General features: G+C 45.4%; 1 protein-coding gene across 1 annotated transcript in view; it reads left to right on the top strand.

Moving 5' to 3' along the window:
- Window positions 1–19,353, top strand: part of npas3 (neuronal PAS domain protein 3) — a gene marked incomplete at both ends in the record, with an annotated part of 158,180 nt that overhangs the window by 78,901 nt on the left and 59,926 nt on the right. The window lies entirely within an intron of this gene.

A 19,353-nucleotide genomic window follows, 5' to 3' on the forward strand; every position in this document is an offset into this window, starting at 1 on the left:
TTTTAAAGCTCTGCTCAGTAATTTGTTTTAAAAACACTTTTTACTGTTATTTGTTCAAAGGAGTTTAATCTGCTGTTAATCGTCAATAATTGAAGTTGCCCCCGTGTGTGTGTGTGTGTGTGTGTGTGTGGTGTCAGGTGTTGGCTGTCGCACCTGTCAGTCACTCCCAGGCCCCGCCCACCTGCGTGTTAGTGATGCGTGCAGCCGTTATCTGTCAACTCCTTGTTGTTGCTGCTCTTTTTTTTTTTTTTTTTTCCCATTTGTTCTTCATCTGTTGCTCTTTAATCCCAGCGACGCCAACCTTATGGGAGCGAGGCCGTGTCGCCGTGACAACCTGCTCCGCTCTTCCACCGCGCTGCACATCACGCTGTCGTGTGTGAGTGTTAACACGAGGCTGGAACAAGCATCCGCTCACGCTGCACTGAGCACCGTCTGTGTGTGTGTGTGTGTGTGTGTGTGTGTGTGTGTGTGTGTGTGTGTGTGTGTGTGTGTGTGTGTGAACACCGTGTTCTGATCCTGCAGCTCCAGACACATCACACATCCCATAATATCTTGTTATAATCCCTGGAGAGTCGCTATGACAACCATCTGAGGCAGATCGCGAGGCAGATTGAGGCAGCCGTGAGATTGGAAGTGACAGGAGCAGAGTGTGTGTGTGTGTGTGTGTGTGAGAGAGAGAGAGTGTGTGAGTGTGTGTGTGAGAGAGAGTTTGTGTGTGTGTGTGTGAAGACATGACAGTTAAGTTTTAAAGTTCTGAAACTTAATTAAATCTCTTGCTGTTTTTATTTTTTGCTGAGTCATCATGACAATACTCATTACTTGCAGTTTTGCCAATTTAAAAATAATTTAATAAAGTTTTTTTTTTTTTTTTTAAATAACATAAATGTGGGAAGGGCCTGTCGGTGTGTTGGATAATCTACTCCCCTTGGGGCTAATGCTAAGCTATCTGTGTTCACACTAAAGTGCAGCCAAAATCTACCCCCCTTGGTGCTAATGCTAAGCTATCTGTGTTCACACTAAAGTGCAGCTAACATTGAATCTCTGTGGTGCTAATGCTAAGCTATCTGTGTACACACTAAAGTGCAGCCAACATCTACTCCCCTTGGTGCTAAAGCTAAGCTAATGGTGTTCACACTAAAATCTGGCTAAAATCTAATCCCTGTGGTGCTAATGCTAAGCTAACTGGGTTCAAAGTGCGGCTAAAATCTGCTCCACCTGGGGCTAATGCTACACTTACTGTTCACACTACTGTGTCGCTAAAATTAACTCCTTCTGGTGCTAATGCTAAGCTTACAGAGCATACTCTAAAGTGTGGCTAAAATCTACACTCCCTGTGGCTCATGCTAAGCTAACAGTGTTTACACCAAAGTGTGGCTAAAATCAACTACCTGTGTTGCTAAAGCTAAGCTAATGGTGTTCACACTAAAATCTGATCTCTGTGGATGCTAATGCTAAGCTAACCCAAATCTGGATTCATGTTGACACGGAAGGAGTCTAATTTCCTAAGCATCTTCGGCTCTTTGCGCTCTCACTTTGTTGGTCATTTTCGCTTGTGTCGCACTTTAGCGTGCTAATGCTAATGCTAAAGATTGGATCTGGTGTGATTGAATAAGAACCAGACCTTTTTGTTGTGTGTTTATACAAACAAACACACAAACAAACATGTCTGCTGTGTCAGCAAACAGGAAGTGAACTTCTAACCGAACCCTGAGGCCGTCCTGTGGTCGGCCATGTTGGCTCAGATTTACATGCAAACATGTGTTTCAGTCGCTCAACATCATAGGTGTGTGTGTGTGTGTGTGTGTGTGTGTGCGCGTGCACGCTCGGCCTTTTCAGCGCAGAGCGAAGGTCGACATGTTGGCGGCAAATTGGCCTCATTAATCTCCCGCTTAATTGATTGTGAGAAGTTTGAGGATGACATTTTAAAGAAAGCATGGCGGACGCCGCGGCGTGGCGTGATTGATTTGGCTAAAGCGCGGCGCTAATGAATGCCAGCGCAGTCACTGAGGTAACACACACACACACACACACACACACACACACACAGAACAGACACTAATTTCAGAGAGATTAGGCCACAGAGGTTGATAACACTTAATGAAGAGAGAGCGACATGTAAAGCTAAGTGTGTGTGTGTGTCTGTGTGTGTGTGTGGGTGTGTGTGTGTGTGTGTGTGTGTGTGGGGGGTGTGTGAGAGAGAGAGAACTTAGGACATTTCATCTGATCAATCACATCGTTTGATCATTTTTGGTTTGAAACTATCATCATGGTAACATTAGTTGTTGAATTGTCCACCAGGGGGCGACACTTTGAATGGAACCAATCAATCAACAAAACTTTATTTATAAATAGCGATGCAACGATTATTACATTTCTAAATTAATGGGCAACTATTTTAATAATTTATACATTTGTTTACATTTGCTTCTTAAAAGGCAACAAATGTTTCCTGTCAATGAAACGTGTCAGCGTGAAAGTGAAAGTGTGACGTCAGGAGGGAGGGGGAGGAGTTTGTAAACAGGAAGTCGAGTCTCTCTCTCTCTCTCTCTCTCTCTCTCTCTCTCACACACACACACACACGCGCTGCAGTCTGCATGCACAGATGACTCCTGAGGCCTCGCCGTGACCCGGCGGCGGCGAGACTAAAGGTCACCGCGGTGAGCGCCGAGTCTCGCATCCTGATTACCCATAACACCCCTCTCTCTCTCTCTCTTCCTCGCTCGTTCTGTGAGGTCCGGCAGGTTCATTAGCGGTGAGCGAGAGAGCGAGCGAGCGAGCGAGGACGTGTAAAGCGTTAAACGAAGCGTCCGGAGAGCGAAAAAAAGAGCGAGAGAATAAAAAAAGGACGAGTGCAGGGTCGTTTTTCTGTGCGTCTGCATCTCTAATTGTTTGATTTCGCAGGCGAAACGCGATCTTTAAACAAACACGCTCTCATGCTAATGGCGGCGCCGCGCTGCCCTCCTGACAGACGCCGCACTGAGGGATTATGGGAGTTTTTTTTTTCAGGATGAAGGAGGGGGGACGGGGGTAAATGTCTGAAGCTGAATATCATTTGGATAATTAAAAATGACAGGAAACACACACACACACACACTCTCTGTCTTGACAGGTGGAGGGGGAGGGGGCGGGGTTACATTGAGGGCTCGGCCTGATTGCTGTCAATCAAGGCGTCCAGTGGGAGGAACACAGAGGCAGCCGTGAACTTTGACCTCACCCTGGCTGACGTGATGCTGCTGTAAAAGAGAGAGAGAGAGAGAGAGTTAACAACCTTGAGAGACAGACTGAATTTAAACAGAGGGGGAGGAGAGAGAGAGGGGGAGGGGCCAACTGAGGGAGGGAAGAACTGAGGGGAAATGAAAAGATAAAGTGTGAGCGAATGTAACAGAAGGAATGTATGTAGCACATTAGCTCCGCTTGAAGAAGGCAGTACATAGTAGCATATTAGTTAAGCTTAAACAAGTTAGTGCGTAGCATGTTAGCTTAGCTTAAAGATGGAAGTACTTAGCACATTAGCTTAGCTTAAAGAAGGAAGTATGTAGCACATCAGCTTAGGTTCAAGAAGGAAGTACGTAGCACATTAGCTTAGCTTAAAGAAGGAAGTACGTAGCACAGTAGCTTAGCTTAAAGAAGTAAGTACGTAGCACATTAGCTTAGCTTAAATAAGGAAGCACGTAGCACCTTAGCTTAAAGAAGGAAGTACTTAGCACATTCGCTTAGCTTAAAGATGGCAGTACGTAGCACAGTAGCTTAGCTTAAAGAAGGAAGTACGCAGCACAGTAGCTTAGCTTAAAGACGCAAGTACGTAGCACATTAGCTTAGCTTAAAGAAGGAAGTACGTAGTACATTAGCTTAGCTTAAAGAAGGAATTACATACCACAGTAGCTTAGCTTAAAGACGCAAGTACGTAGCACATTAGCTTAGCTTAAAGAAGGAAGTACGTAGCACATTAGCTTAGTTTAAAGAAGGAAGTACGTAGCACATTAGCTTAGCTAAAAGAAGGCAATACGTACGTAGCACATTCGCTTAAATAAGTACTTACGTTGTATATTAGTTTAGCTTATAGAAGGCAGTACTTCGTGTATTAGGTGAGCTTAAATAAGGATGTACGTTGTATATTAGCTTAGCTTAAAGAAGTCAGTACTTGGCGTATTAGCTAAGCTCAAAGTAGCACATTATCTTAGCTTAAATAATTACATATGTAGCATTTTAGCTAGGCTTAAAGAAGGAAGTACATAATCTATTAGCTCAGTGTAAGTATGTTGCATATTAGCTTAGCTTAAAGAAGGAAGTATGTAGCACATCAGCTTAGCTAAAAGAAGGCAATACGTAGCACATTAGCTTAGCTTAAAGAAGACAGTACGCAGCACATTAACTTAGCTTAAATAATTATACATATGTAGCATTTAGCTTGGCTTACAGAAGGAAGTACATAGCCTATTAGCTCAGTGTAAGTAGGTGGCATATTAGCTTAGCCTAAACAAGGGCATTTGTGAGGATCTAAAGAACATGAGGGGAACCTTACAGGACTTTTTAGGATTAATATTTGGATTAAGGTTAGTGTTATGTCTCTGAGTCCTCAGTAAGGATACTGAACAAGAATGTGTGTGTGTGTGTGTGTGTTTTCCTGTATTTGTGGCTTTGTGAGGACTTAAAACAACGTATAAGGGCTTTTTGGGAGTTAAGACCTGGTTTAAGGGTTAAGGTTAAGGTTAGTTGTGATGGTTACGGTAAGAGTAAAGTGTGAGGGAATGTGTGAGTGTGTGTGTGTGTGTGTGTGTGTGTGAGTGAGTGTTTGTGTGTGTGTGTGTGTGTGTGTGTGTGTGTGTGTGTGTGTGTGTGTGTGTGTGTGTGTGTGTGTGTGTGTGTGTGTGTGTGTGTGTGTGTGTGTGTGAGATCAAAGCAGACAGAGGATCACTCGAAAGCCAAAGTGACAATTGAACAAACGGCAACAATGAAAAGACGACAAGATTATATCTGTGTCCTTCTGTCTCTTTGTTCTGTGTGTGTGTGTGTGTGTGTGTGTGTGTGTGTGTGTGTGTGTGTGTGTGTGTGTGTGTGTGTGTGTGTGTGTGTGTGTGTGTGTGTGTGTGTGTGTGTGTGTGTGTGTGTGTGTGTGTGTGTGTGTGTCTGTGTGTGTGTGTGTGTGTGTGTGTGTGTGTGTGCGTGCGTGCGTGCGCGTGTGTGTGTGTGTGTGTCACAGTCACACTGAGCTGAACACACAGGGTTGAGATGTAAAACTCTCTCTTCTCTCCAGATGCAGCATCGAGTGAATCCTCTCATCCTGCCAAATTAATCTGTGCGCACACACACGCACGCACGCACGCACGCACACACACACACATAGTGGAAGTGGATTGTGTAGAATAATTTCATTATAAGGTTGTGAGTGTGTGGATTAATGGTTTCACTGTCACTGAGACGACGGGGATTTTCTCTTTTTCTTTTCTCGTCGCCGTGACGATTTAATTTTTGTCGTTTCCTCTTCGCTTCCTTTTATTCACCCGTCTATTCTTTCCCTCCGTCCTCCTCCACTGTGCTTTAAGTCATTCCAAGATACTTTTTGTTTTTCTGACTAAACTCCGCTCACTGTCAAAGTGTATCAGGGCAAATGGATCTTTTCGTGATTTTCAAAAATTCATTAAAATTATTCCTTAAGAGATATGCAAATATTTTCAACAGATCCTTGTTCAGGGCGACTATTACTGTGTTAATTTCAGGTCATTTTGAAATACTTGTTGTTTTTTTGAAAAAACTCCGCTCACTGTCAAAGTGTATCAGGGCACTATGGGCTTTGGTGTGGGAGAGTGAGTGGTTTACAAACTTCAGTTAAACACAAGGAAAAGTCTAACGGTGAAATAAAGACGATACGTGTGTGTGTGCGTGTGTGTGTGTGTGTGTGTGCGCGTTTGTGTGTGTGTGTGTGTGTGACCTGGCTCTGTCTCCCTCCATAATAACGACAATCCAACAGAGAAATCTGCTCTAATCAAACAGGAAACGCCTCCATGATTTTGGCTGTCACTCGCCCTCCATCTCTGCCTCTGTTTGACTTTTTGCTCATTTTTGTCTCATTTTGTCTTTTTTTTTTTTCTCTCTCTCTAGTTCTGTGTGTGTGTGCGTACGTGTGTGTGTGTGTGTGTGTGTGCGCGCTGTCAGTCAGGGAGGCAGCAGCAGCAGCAGCTGGCTGGGTCAGTCCCCAGAGGGATTGTGGGTAGTGAGGGGAAGGTTACAGCTTCACTCTCGTCAACGATCTGTTGCCTGTGTGTGCGTGTGCGTGTGCGCGTGCGCGTGTGCATGTGCGTGTGCGTGTGCATGTGCATGTGCATGCGTGTGTCAGACTGCTTCAGTTTCATATCATTTCAGTCTGAACTCAGATTCTGCACTGATCTGGTTTGATTGGTCTGGTCTGGTCCTGATGATAGTGATGACATCATTGATTTAAAAAAAACAAACAATAATCAATCATCTGTTTAAGAGTCATGTATGAGACTCCTCCTCTTCCTCCTCTTCCTCCTCCACTGTCTTCTTCTTCCTCTTCCGTACAGTGTTTGTTTTGCCGTACGAGCACGAGCCACACGGGTGGAGTTTACTGCTCCCGTGAGCATCGTCGGCGTCTCTCCTCTCGTTGTGTCCACAGATGTCTCCAGGTGTTGGACAACCTCGGGCGTAACCTCTCACTCTGCCCGCCGCCTCTGGGGCGTTTGTTTTTCACTCCAGTACGTGCCTCTGCACTGAAGCAACTGGTTTAGAGAGAGAGGAGCGTGTGTGTGTGTGTGTGTGTGTGTGTGTGTGCGTGCGTGTGTGTGTGTGTCAAACTATTTTAGAAGAAACTAAGAGGAGGAAAAAAGAGAAACTTAAAAGAGAACTTCACTAAACTGAAGTTAGTAAACCACTCACTCTCCCACACCAAAGCCCGTAGAAAAAATCTGTGATTTTACCTCTACTGCTGCCTCGTGTGGTCACTTTGTGTCACTGAACGCAGATTTTCAAAAGCCGAGTTTTAGAAAATAAGAGATAGTAAGTTAGTGATGGAGGCAGCAGTGGATCAACAACTCCTGTGAACTCCTGTGTGCTGTGATGTTAAAATCACTGGTTTACTCTATGGACTTTGGTGTGGGAGAGTGAGTGACTTTGGTGTGGGAGAGTGAGTGACTTTGGTGTGGGAGAGTGAGTGGTTTAAAAACTTCAGTTTACACAAGGAAAAGTCTGTGTAACAGTGAAATAAAGACGTGAACGTGTTCTCAAGATATCGTAGACTTAAACTGACGTAGATTTCATTTGATATATTTACGCTAAGAGGCTGAAAACCGAAGTTTATAAACCACTCACTCTCCCACACCAAAGTCACTCACTCTCCCACACCAAAGTCCATAGAGTAAACCAGTGATTTTAACATCACAGCACACAGGAGTTCACAGGAGTTGTTGATCCACTGCTGCCTCCATCACTAACTTACAATGACTGATTTTGTCAATTCGGCTTTTAAAATATTTAATTTAGACTTAACTCAGTGACACAAAGTGACCACACGAGGCAGCAGAGGACCAGCAGCTCCTGTGTCCCTGTGAGCTAAAATCACTGATTTTCTCTATGGACTTTGGTGTGGGAGAGTGAGTGGTTTACAAAAGCGTGGAAGCAGCTAAATTGTGTCTGATGAAGAGGAATAGTGTTCACGGGAAAAATGGAAATCTTAGTCTTAATCTGCAGGAAACACACACACACACACACACACACACACACACACACACACACACACACACACACACAGAATCATTGAAGAGGAAACACAGCTGTTTATGGATTAATAACTGAAACACACACAGGGAAACATCAATAATGAGAAGGTCGAGTCGAGAATCTGTTCTGTGGCTGATTGAAACATCATCAGTGTGTGTGTTTGTGTGTGTTTGTGTGTGTGTGTGTGTGTGTGTTTGTGTGTGTGTGTGTGTGCGTGTGAGTCTGAGGCAGTAATGAGGTCAAAAGGTCGAGTTAATTAAAATAAACAAAACACAAAAATCACTAATTTATTTCATATTTTATTTTTGAGAGTGAGACGTTCAGACTGTTCAATCTGTGTGTGTGTGTACGTGTGTGTGTGTGTGCGTGTGTGTGCGTCTGTGTGTGTGTGTGTGGAGTCCATTGACCTTTCTTCTTCTCCGTGAGCAGGACAAATATTTAAAATAGATGTCATGTCCTGGACCGCCTCCAACATACGTGTGTGCGTGTGCGTGTGCGTGTGCGTGTGCGTGTGTGTGTGTGTGTGTGTGTGCTGAATCCCCTCCCTTCACTCTCCATTCTCGTTTCTCTTTTCCTTCTCTACAACCTTCCCGATTCATTTCATTCACTCTCTCTCTCTTTACGACAGTCGCTAATAATAACGCATGAAGGCCGTCGGGCTAAATGAAGACAAATGCGTCGGCTGCTCTGGAATCATAATCCCTCTCTCTCTCTCTCTCTCTCTCTCTCTCTCTCTCTCTCTCTCTCTCTCTCGTCCTCCCCCCTCTGTTCTCTCCGTCTTCATCTCCGTCTATATTCACTCGCTCACCGGGGAAACCGTTAGCGCTCTGCGATCCGTCCGCTTTTTACAACGTTAAAACAACGACGACGCTCCATCCTCCGTCGTTAGTGATGAACAGCTAATAAACCCGAGCTAACGATTAGCTTAGCTGTTGATTGTCGCGTGATCACGTTAAAAAAGCCGTTGCGTTATTCATGTACGAGCTCAGCGTTTACCTCTAACCCGAATTTTAAGTGACTCGTGTTAGCATTTAGCAACTTTAGCTATCTAACATGAAGCAATAAGGGCAACTAGCATGTAGCCACTTTGATATCCAATTTTGAGATAGCTTAGCGATTACCATTTAGCAACTTTGATATCTGACCAAATGCAATGAAGCACCCCGAACCTGAATTTTAAGATAGCTTAGCAGTTAGCATCAGTATTTTGCCACTTTGACATCTAACATAATCCAAAGGCACCACTAACTCAAATTTAGAGATAGCTTAGTGTTTAGCATTTAGCAACTTTGATATCTGACCAAACGCAATGACGCACCTCGAACCTGACTTTTAAGATAGCTTAGCAGCTAGCATGTAGCCTATTGATATCAAATGGAAAGCAAAGGCAGCACTTACCCACGTTTTAAGATAGCTGAGAGATAAGCATTTAGCAACTTTGATATCTAACATGAAACAATAACACAACTGTCACCAAATTCTAACATAGCTTAGCAGTAGCATGTAGGCTATTGATATCAAACGGAAAGCAAAGGCACCACTAACCCAAGTTTTGAGATAGCTTAGCGATTAGCATTTAGCAACTTTGATATCTGACCAAACGCAATGACGCACCCCGAACCTGACTTTTAAGATAGCTTAGCAGCTAGCGTTAGTATTTTGCCAATTTGACATCTAACATAAAGCAAAGGCTCCACTAAGCCACATTTTGAGATACCTTAGCAATTAGCATTTAGCAACTTTGATATGACCTTTGACTAACTTTGACCAAATGCAATGACGCACCTTGAACCTGAATTTTAAGATAGCTTAGCAGTTAGCATTAGTATTTTGCCACTTTGACATCTAACATAAACTAAAGGCACCACTAATTAAAATTTTGAGATAGCTTAGCAATTAGCATTGAGCAACTTTGATATCACACTCAAAGCAATGACGCACCTTGAATCTGAATTTTAAGATAGCTTAGCAGTCAGCATTAGTATTTTGCCAATTTTACATCTAACATAAAGCAAAGCCACCACTAACCGTAGCGTAGGGATCAGCATTTAGCAACTTTGTTATCTAACATGAAACAATAACACAACTGTCACCAAATACCAACATAGCTTAGCAGCTACCATGTAGCCAATTGATAGCAAACGGAAAGCAAAGGCACCACTAACCCAAGTTTTGAGATAGCTTAGCGATAAGCATTTAGCAACTTTGATATCTGACCAAACGCAATGACGCACCCTGAACCTGAATTTTAAGATAGCTTAGCAGCTAGCATTAGTATTTTGCCAATTTGACATCTAACATAAAGCAAAGGCACCACTAAGTCACATTTTGAGATACCTTAGCGATTAGCAACTTTGATATGACCTTTGACCAAATGCAATGACGCACCTTGTACCTGAATTTTAAGATAGCTTAGCAGTTAGCATTAGTATGTTGCCACTTTGACATCTAACATAAACCAAAGGCACCACAAAGCCAAATTCTGAGATAGCTTAGCGATTAGCATTGAGCAACTTTGATATCTGACCAAACGAAATGACGCACCCCAAACCTGAATTTTAAGCTAACTTAGCATTTAGCCACTCTGATATCTAATGTGAAGCAAAGACGCACCATTAACCCAAGTTTTAAGATAGCTTAGCAGTTAGCATTAGCATTTAGTCAATTTTATATGTATATATGAAACAATAACCTGTTATATTAATGAAGCAAGATGAATTCATAAATAACAAAAACAGACAGAAATAACTCATATTTTGATATGAACTAGCGGGACCACATGTGGTCCACGGGCCACAGGTTTGACAGCCATGATGAGAACCAATGTCTCTCTCTCTCTGGTTAATCACAGGCTCGCTCGTCCTCTTTAATGTCGTCTTGTTGCTGATTAAGTTGATGATAAAAGAGACCGTGATTATAACGTCTTCAACACCAGGAAGAGAAAACGTCTTCAGTGCTCGTTTCATGGTTTCATCAATTATCCCCGCAGTGACGACGCTGTGTGTGAACGTCAGGATTCACTCAGCCGTGGATTTGTTCATCTGTGGAAGTGTTTTTCCAGCGCGCTCACGCAGAGGAAACGCGGCAGGAAGTCGCACAAAATACCAGTAAATGATGGTTAGCATTTTAACGACGACAATGAAGGAATGAAGGAAGGAGGTTTTGGAATTATAAGAAGGATTTTTTAAGTCTTTTTAACTTTAATCTCCATTAATCTACTTTAATCTGTTGGCTTTGATTCTTGTGTCAGACGTTTACACACACACACACACACACACACACACACACACACACACACACACACACACACACACACACACGCACGCACGCACACTGTCGTTGTTTCAAACCAACAGAATCACTCATAATAAATTGTCATAAATAAAAAAAATAAACTAAAAATCCACCGTTTTTCTTTCAAGCTAATACTAAACGCCACAAAATCACCGATCAGTTTCAATGAGACTAAAATCTGGAACAAAAACATTGTGGGTCGGTTACAAACTCAGGTTAACCCAAAGTATCGTTTCCCGATGTCTCGCAAAAGTCGAAAAATGTAAACTTGAGCTTCAGACGCGATTTGTGCGATAGACGCAATTTTGACGCGCCGCTAGCATTGCGACGTTGTGTGTGAAGTTGTCGCATGACAAATTTGCGTTATGTTCGGTGTGAAATGTCGTTAAGCCCACGGTAAACACTGTAAACGGTAAACGTGTCCTCGCGTCATGGTCCTGTAGTATCCCCACTTCACCATCGGGTGGCAGTACAAGTTTGGACGCCGAGAATAGGACGAGTGGCTGACGGACGCGTCGGGCAGCAGAGTCGCGATCCAGCGACTTCGAGGCTCGGATGACGATGGTCCTTAGCGACTTCTACTTCTTTTTTCTGCTTGGTGGGCGGGGCTTAATACTCCACCTACTGGTGGGGCGGAGATTCTGTCCATGCGTTATAGAGTTTCGGTTACGTGAGGAAAAACATCGCGGTTCGGTTTCAAAACGAGCATGACGCTAACACAGGTTATCCAAAGTATCGTTTCCCGGTGTCTCGCAAAAGTTGGGAAGCGGAAAAAAGTCGAAACTTGCGATAGACGAAATTTTGACGCGCAGCTAGCATCACGTCTGTGCACCGTGAAGTTGTTGCGCGACAAATTTGCGTCGCTAAGCCCGTGGTAAACGCATCCCAACTTTTTCTGTCCTCGCGCGTCAGGGTCCTGTAGTATCCCCGCTTCACCATCGGGAGGCGGTACAAGTCTGGACGCAGCGGAGTCGCGATCTCAGCCGCACAAACACAGGTTACCCAAAGTATCGTTTCCCGGTGTCTCGCAAAAGTTGAAACTTGAGCTTCAGACGCGAATTGTGCGATAGACACAATTGTGACGCACAGCTAGCATGACGTCTGTGCACCGCGTCTTGTATGTGAAGTTGTCGCGACAACTTTGCGTCGCAAACCGCGGCCCCTGGTGTCCTCGCGCGTCAGGGTCCTGTAGTATCCCCACTTCACCATCGGGTGGCGGTACAAGTCTGTATGCGTTCCTACCGAAGAAGTGAACGAAGCTAGGCTCACGGCTGACAGACACGTCGGGCAGAGGAGTCACGATCTCAGCTGGTTCGTTGGCGTCTTCTTCTTCTTCTGCTTGCTGAGCGAGGCTTAATACTCCCCCTACTGGTGGGCCGGCGTTTCTGTCCACTGTCTTTTTGCGGAGGTTGCTGTTGTTCCGTTGCGCGTTGTGACGCCATCTGGTGGCGCGTTGGGTCTAGCACGTGTACCTTCAGGGTGCATCCTTTCGTACCCGATGCTGCCTGTAGGGGGCAGCAGCAGCAGCAGCAGACTCCTGATACTGCAGGTGTTTACGATTTCCCAGGATTCCAGAGGACATTGAGTATCGTACAGTAAACAGAGGTCTCTCTCTCTCTCTCTCGTTACACTTTGTGCTGATCTCTCTCTCTCTCTCTCTCTCTCTCTCTCTCTCCAATATTGACATGTGTTGACCTTTCTGAACTCCTCCCCCCCTCCCCCCTCTGTCCAAACCTCCCTCCTCTCTTTCCTGTATTGACATGTTGACCTTTCTGCACCTTCTTCCTCTTCCCGTTTTCCCTCCCTCTCTCATTCGATACAGTCTCCTTACCTCGATCGCCCCCCCCACGCCTCACCTCTCCATCTCTTGAGCTTCACCCCCCCCCCCCCCCTCCCCTCCCTCTACCTAGCTATTGATTGGTTCATTTGATAGTTCTATCACCAATCAGCATGAAGTTGACCTTTTGGACTTGGCAATGATAGCAAGACTGTGTGTGTGTGTGTGTGTGTGTGTGTGTGTGTGTGTGTGTGTGTGTGTGTGTGTGTGTGTGTGTGTGTGTGTGTGTTGACCTTTGTGTGCAGAATGTCAGCGCGGCTCCCGTTGACGCCGCCCGTCAGCACGCTCCTCGGACAGGAAGTAGTTGAGCTCTCCGACAGGAAGTTTGAACCCTGACCATGTGACCTGATCGATCAGCTACAAAGTTGACTGTTTCGACTTTTTCCGGTTTCCGTGCCAACGACACACTGGACCTTTTGAAAAAGTACAAAGTAGCCACAGGGACACAGGAGCTGCTGGTCTACTGCTGCCTCGTGTGGTCACTTTTTGTCACTGAGGTTAATTTAAACAACAGATTTTAAAAGCCGAATTTTACAAAATAAGACATTTATTTTGACATTTAAACTTGAAGTGGATCAACAACTCCTGTGAACTCCTGTGTGCTGTGATGTTAAAATCACTGGCTTACTCTATGGACTTTGGTGTGGGAGAGTGAGTGACTTTGGTGTGGGAGAGTGAGTGACTGGTGTGGGAGAGTGAGTGACTTTGGTGTGGGAGAGTGAGTGACTGGTGTGGGAGAGTGAGTGACTTTGGTGTGGGAGAGTGAGTGGTTTACAAACTTCAGTTTACACAAGGAAAAGTCTGTCTAACAGTGAAGATAAAGACGTGAACGTGTTTTTAAGATGTCGTAGACTTTAAGTGACGTAGATTTTATTTGATATATTTCCGCTAAGAGGCTGAAAACTGAAGTTTGTAAACCACTCACTCTCCCACACCAAAGTCACTCACTCTCTCACACCAAAGTCACTCACTCTCCCACACCAAAGTCACTCACTCTCCCACACCAAAGTCCATAGAGTAAACCAGTGATTTTAACATCACAGCACACAGGAGTTCACAGGAGTTGTTGATCCACTGCTGCCTCCATCACTAACTTACTATGACTGATTTTGTCAATTCGGCTTTTAAAATCTGTTGTTTAAATTAACCTCAGTGACACAAAGTGACCACACGAGGCAGCAGAGGACCAGCAGCTCCTGTGTCCCTTTGAGCTAAAATCACTGGTTTTCTTTATGGGCTTTGGTGTGGGAGAGTGAGTGGTTTATAAACTTCAGTTTCTTGTTGTTAAAGTCTGTCTAACAGTGAAGATAAAGACGTTAAACATGTGATGTAGATATCATAGATTCAGAATGAAGATGACAGGAAACTGAAGTTCTCGAGGTGAATTAATGACAGAAACGAGGAACAAAACTCGGGATGACGGGAAGAGAATTCAATTCTGCGATGGAGTTTTGTCTAACTCCATCCAGAAGATGGCAGCAACGCAACATTATGGATGAAATATGTCGTTAAAGCCCGGAGAAGAAGACCAAGAAGAAATGGAAGCCCAACAACGAAGAAGACCACAAGAAGAACTGGTGACCACAGTGAGAAGAAGTGTGACGTCATCTTCTCCTTTTATCTCCATCCTTTCATCTCTTCCATAACTCCCACTAAGACCTTCCTTCCTCCCTCCGTCCTGACACATCCACACAGCAGGAGAATGAATCCTTCACAGTCTCACACCAAAAGACAAGAAGATGACGATCAGCCTTTCATCGAGATGGACTTCCAGCCTTCGGTGTCCATCGAGTTCAAAGAGGACAATGGTCAGGTGAGGCCAGTTCCTCTGGAGGGGATGGAGAAGCAGGCTCTCCTCTTCATCGCCACGGCCATCTACTACATCTTCAGGAGGACCCGCGCAGACGCCGGCCTCTCGCCGCGCGCCATCGCCACCTACATCTCGCGCCTGGTGACGCAAACCAGGAAGGGCATCAAAGTGATCGAGGGCCAGATCCCTCGCCTCAGCAAGGCCAAGTCGTTAGCGAAGGCCGTCATCGGTCAGCTCGAGATGCGGTACGGCAACATCGTGAAGCACATGCTGCTCGACCGCAATTCGCGCCTGGAAACCGTCTTCGTCAACTGTCTGCGGAAAAACGCCAAGCGGTACTTTCGGGAGAGGATGGACACGCGTACGTGGTTTATGGGGGTTTCCTTGTTCCTCTTTTACGGAGGTCTTTTCATCGTGGTGTTGGTCATCATAACCGTGGGAGTTTAGGCTAACGTCACGGAGGAAGCCCGGAGCACAGAGAAGATACCCAGGTGTTTCCGGGTTCCCCCGAAAGACGTGTCCTCTCAAACTGGGATTGTCTCGTGAGGTTGGCTCATGGATTCGGGGCCAGAACCTGAGTCTGTTGTGGTGAAGAAGGAGCTGAAGATCTCAATTTAGCGGTCAGTCCAACCGGTCCAACAACAAGTTCCAACTGGAGCTGTGGGCACTGACCAGAAGGACCAGATCAAGGATAAGTTGTCCCTGCAGGGGTGGCTGGGGCTCGGCCTTAGAGATAGGGTTCAGTTGAGGTGGTTTTGGCATCTGGTGAGGATGTCTCCAGGTCCTCCTCCCTTTGGCAGGTGTTCCAGACACATAGCTCTGGTAAGAGGTCCTGGGTCAGACCCAGAACATGGGGCTGGGGTTCTGATGCCTCCAGATCCTCCTCCCTTTGGCAGGTGTTCCAGGCACGAAGCTCTGGAACACCTGGGTCAGACCCAGAACATGGTGCCGGGGTTCTGATGCCTTAAGGTCGTCCTCCCTTTGGCGGGTGTTCCAGACACAAAGCTCTGGTAAGAGGTCCTGGGTCAGACCCAGAACATGGTGCTGGGATTCTGATGCCTTCAGGTCCTCCTCCCTTTGGCAGGTGTTCCAGGCACGTATCTCTGGTAAGAGGTCCTGGGTCTGACCCAGAACATGGTGCTGGGGTTCTATTTCTCAGCTGGTCTGGGTTCTCTCGGAGGAACTGGTCTGTACTTCCTTGCTGAAGCTGCAGACCCAGGTCTGGACAAGCTATTCAGACCAAGTCATTTGATCTGGCAAAGGTTTTACTCCAGGGTGGCCTTCATGATCTGGACTTGGGATCAGTTTAATCAGCTGACCTGGTTCAGGTAAGAAATAACGGCTTCTTCCACCAAAACGAAGACAAGCGTAGTGGTCATGGTTTAGATGTTTGGAGATGTTCTGCAGGTCTCATGGTTTCTGTGCTGTGAGAACATGAGACAAGTTCAGATGCGTGAAAGATGTCGTACGTACGGAGTGGATCGACCGATTTAAAAAGAAAAACATGTATAACGTGGAAGTTGAAAAAGAAGAGGTAGAGGAAAGAGAAGAAGGCAGTAGAACTGTAGAACCTTTCATTTTGATAATAATAATAAACAATTGGCAGGAAAAAAAACACTAGGGGGCGCAAGCCCAGAGAAACAGTTTGGCCCTAAAAGCCCAGATGTGGTGACGTTTGTCACAAACTTTATTTATCGGTCACACGAAGAAGAAAAACGTTTGGGAAACAGTTTGTACAGTTTCACGTTATTGTGTCACTTTCATAGACGAAATAGATCTTTACGTGTTTATCGTAACATCCACGCGGAGCTTTCTATCATTTATTAACGCTTATCAATGTCGACCTAAGTCAAAGCTAACGTGATTTTAATGTGTTGCAGAAACACGTTTGTCCTGTAGAGGGCAGCAGTGCACCTCCTGCTGAGAATATGGTAAACAGGACCAACATCAAAATCTGAATCACAACATAAACGTACATTTCTGAAACACTCGTAATAAAAAGTGTTCCATTACTGTCTCTTTCCCTGATATACCTTCAGTTGGTTAGTCAGTTAGTTGGTTAGTTACTGACTCAGTTAGTTAGTGGTGTCATCTGTAAAGATCTATTTCTGCCTCGTTTAGATTCCACTTTGTCTTTGTTTTTGCTGTTTTTCGTTAATTTCAGTTGTCGTTGGGGGTTAGAATTTCTGCGTTGATGAGGAAAATCAGTCTTGTCTCCGCTCAGTCGTCTCCTTGGTCTCTTCTCGTCTCCTCAGTCTTGTCTCGTCTCCTCAGTGTCTTCTCGTCTCCTCAGTCGTCTCCTCAGTCGTCTCCTTGGTCTCTTCTCGTCTCCTCAGTCTTGTCTCGTCTCCTCAGTGTCTTCTCGTCTCCTCAGTCGTCTCCTCGGTCGTCTCCTCGGTCTCTTCTCGTCTCCTCAGTCTTGTCTCGTCTCCTCAGTGTCTTCTCGTCTCCTCAGTCGTCTCCTCAGTCGTCTCCTCAGTCGTCTCCTCGGTCTCTTCTCGTCTCCTCAGTCTTGTCTCGTCTCCTCAGTCGTCTCCTCAGTCGTCTCCTCGGTCTCTTCTCGTCTCCTCAGTCTTGTCTCGTCTCCTCAGTCTTCTCCTCAGTCGTCTCCTCAGTCGTCTCCTCGGTCCTTTCTCGTCTCCTCAGTCGTCTCCTCAGTTGTCTCCTCAGTCGTCTCCTCAGTTGTCTCCTCAGTCGTCTCCTTGGTCTCTCCTCGTCTCCTTAGTCGTCTCCTCAGTCGTCTCCTCAGTCTCGTCTCCTCAGTCATCTCCTCAGTCCTCTCCTCGGTCCTTTCTCGTCTCCTCAGTCGTCTCCTCAGTCGTCTCCTCAGTCTCGTCTCCTCAGTCGTCTCCTCAGTCGTGTCCTCAGTCGTCTCCTCAGTCTTCTCCTCAGTCGTCTCCTCAGTCGTCTCCTCGGTCCTTTCTCGTCTCCTCAGTCGTCTCCTCAGTTGTCTCCTCAGTCGTCTCCTCAGTTGTCTCCTCAGTCGTCTCCTTGGTCTCTCCTCGTCTCCTCAGTCGTCTCCTCAGTCGTCTCCTCAGTCGTCTCCTCAGTCTCGTCTCCTCAGTCGTGTCCTCAGTGGTCTCCTCTGTGTCTTCTCGTCTCCTCAGTCGTCTCCTCGGTACTTTCTCGTCTCCTCAGTCGTCTCCTCAGTCGTCTCCTCAGTCTCGTCTCCTCAGTCTTCTCCTCTGTGTCTTCTCGTCTCCTCAGTCGTCTCCTCAGTCGTCTCCTCAGTTGTCTCCTCAGTCGTCTCCTTGGTCTCTCCTCGTCTCCTCAGTTGTGTCCTCAGTTGTCTCCTAAGTCTCGTCCCCTCAGTCTTGTCTCCTCGGTCTCTTCTCGTCCTCCATCCTCACTCAGTCATTCTTAAACTCAGAGTTTGATGCTGCTCACAGTGACAGCGCCACACACAGGCCTGTCATGTGTACTGCAGTGTTTGTTTCAGGTGACTTAAGTGGATGAAGACATTGAAAATGTTTGTCACTGTCAGAGATGAGAGTCACTGAGCAGCTTTTCAAAATAAAAGAGAAGCAGGTGAGAAAATAAAAGCAGGACCATGTTTAGTGGAGCTGAGGATGAGCAGCGTTGTTGTTGTTGTTGTTGTTGTTGATGAGAGAACAGCAGCTAAATGAGTGAACTGTGCCTTTAAAGAGCCCAGAGTCTGTGACTGTGAGGAGCCATATGCTGCAGGAGCAGGAACATGAATGACTGCATTATTTACTAGTGTTTATGATGGTGTTTGTTTAACAACACACTGAACAAACTGTGACACAATCACAGGGGATTTTAGTGACTCAGTGGAAAACTGCTGTCAAAACTGAACAAGATCATGGAGAATTATGACCTGACACTCACTCTGCCACACCAAAGTCCAGAGAGAAAATCACTGATTTTAGATCACAGGGACACACTGCTGCCTCGTGTGGTCATTTGTGTCACTAAATTAATTTTAAATAAAATATTTTAAAGCTGAATTCACTAAAATCAGTCATTGTAAGTTAGTGATGGAGGCAGCAGTGGATCAACAACTCCTGTGAACTCCTGTGTGCTGTGATGTTAAAATCACTGGTTTACTCTATGGACTTTGGTGTGGGAGAGTGAGTGGTTTACAAACTTCAGTTTACACAAGGAAAAGTCTGTGTAACAGTGAAATAAAGACGTGAACGTGTTCTTAAGATGTCGTAGACTTAAAGTGACGTAGATTTTATTTGATATATTTCCACTATGAGGCTGAAAACTGAAGTTTATAAACCGTCATGACGTCACCTTCTCTGCTCTGAGGATGTGCTTTTTCTCTTTTATTTGCATATTAATAACACACACACACACACACACACGGTTGTTTATTTTTGGGTGTGGGCAGTGCAGACTGACCAAGGTCAACCTCTACACACACACACACACACACACACTTAAAATGAAGCAATGATACAAAGAAACAAAAAACAAACACAGGCAGTTATTGTCTATCTCTTTCTCTGCCAACACACACACACACACACCCTGTGGCAGCAGCTTGTGTGTGTGTGTGTGTGTGTGTGTGTGTGTGTGTGTGTGTGTGTGTGTGTGTGTGTGTGTGTGTGTGTGTGTGTGTGTGTGTGTGTGTGTGTGTGTGTGTGTGTGTGTGTGTGTGTGTGTGTGAAACCACAGAGGCTCTGACCGCCTCATAGTAATTATGCTAATT

Source organism: Microchirus variegatus (genome assembly GCF_963457635.1).
Source record: "Microchirus variegatus genome assembly, chromosome: 7".
NCBI classification, from domain to species: Eukaryota; Metazoa; Chordata; class Actinopteri; order Pleuronectiformes; family Soleidae; genus Microchirus; species Microchirus variegatus.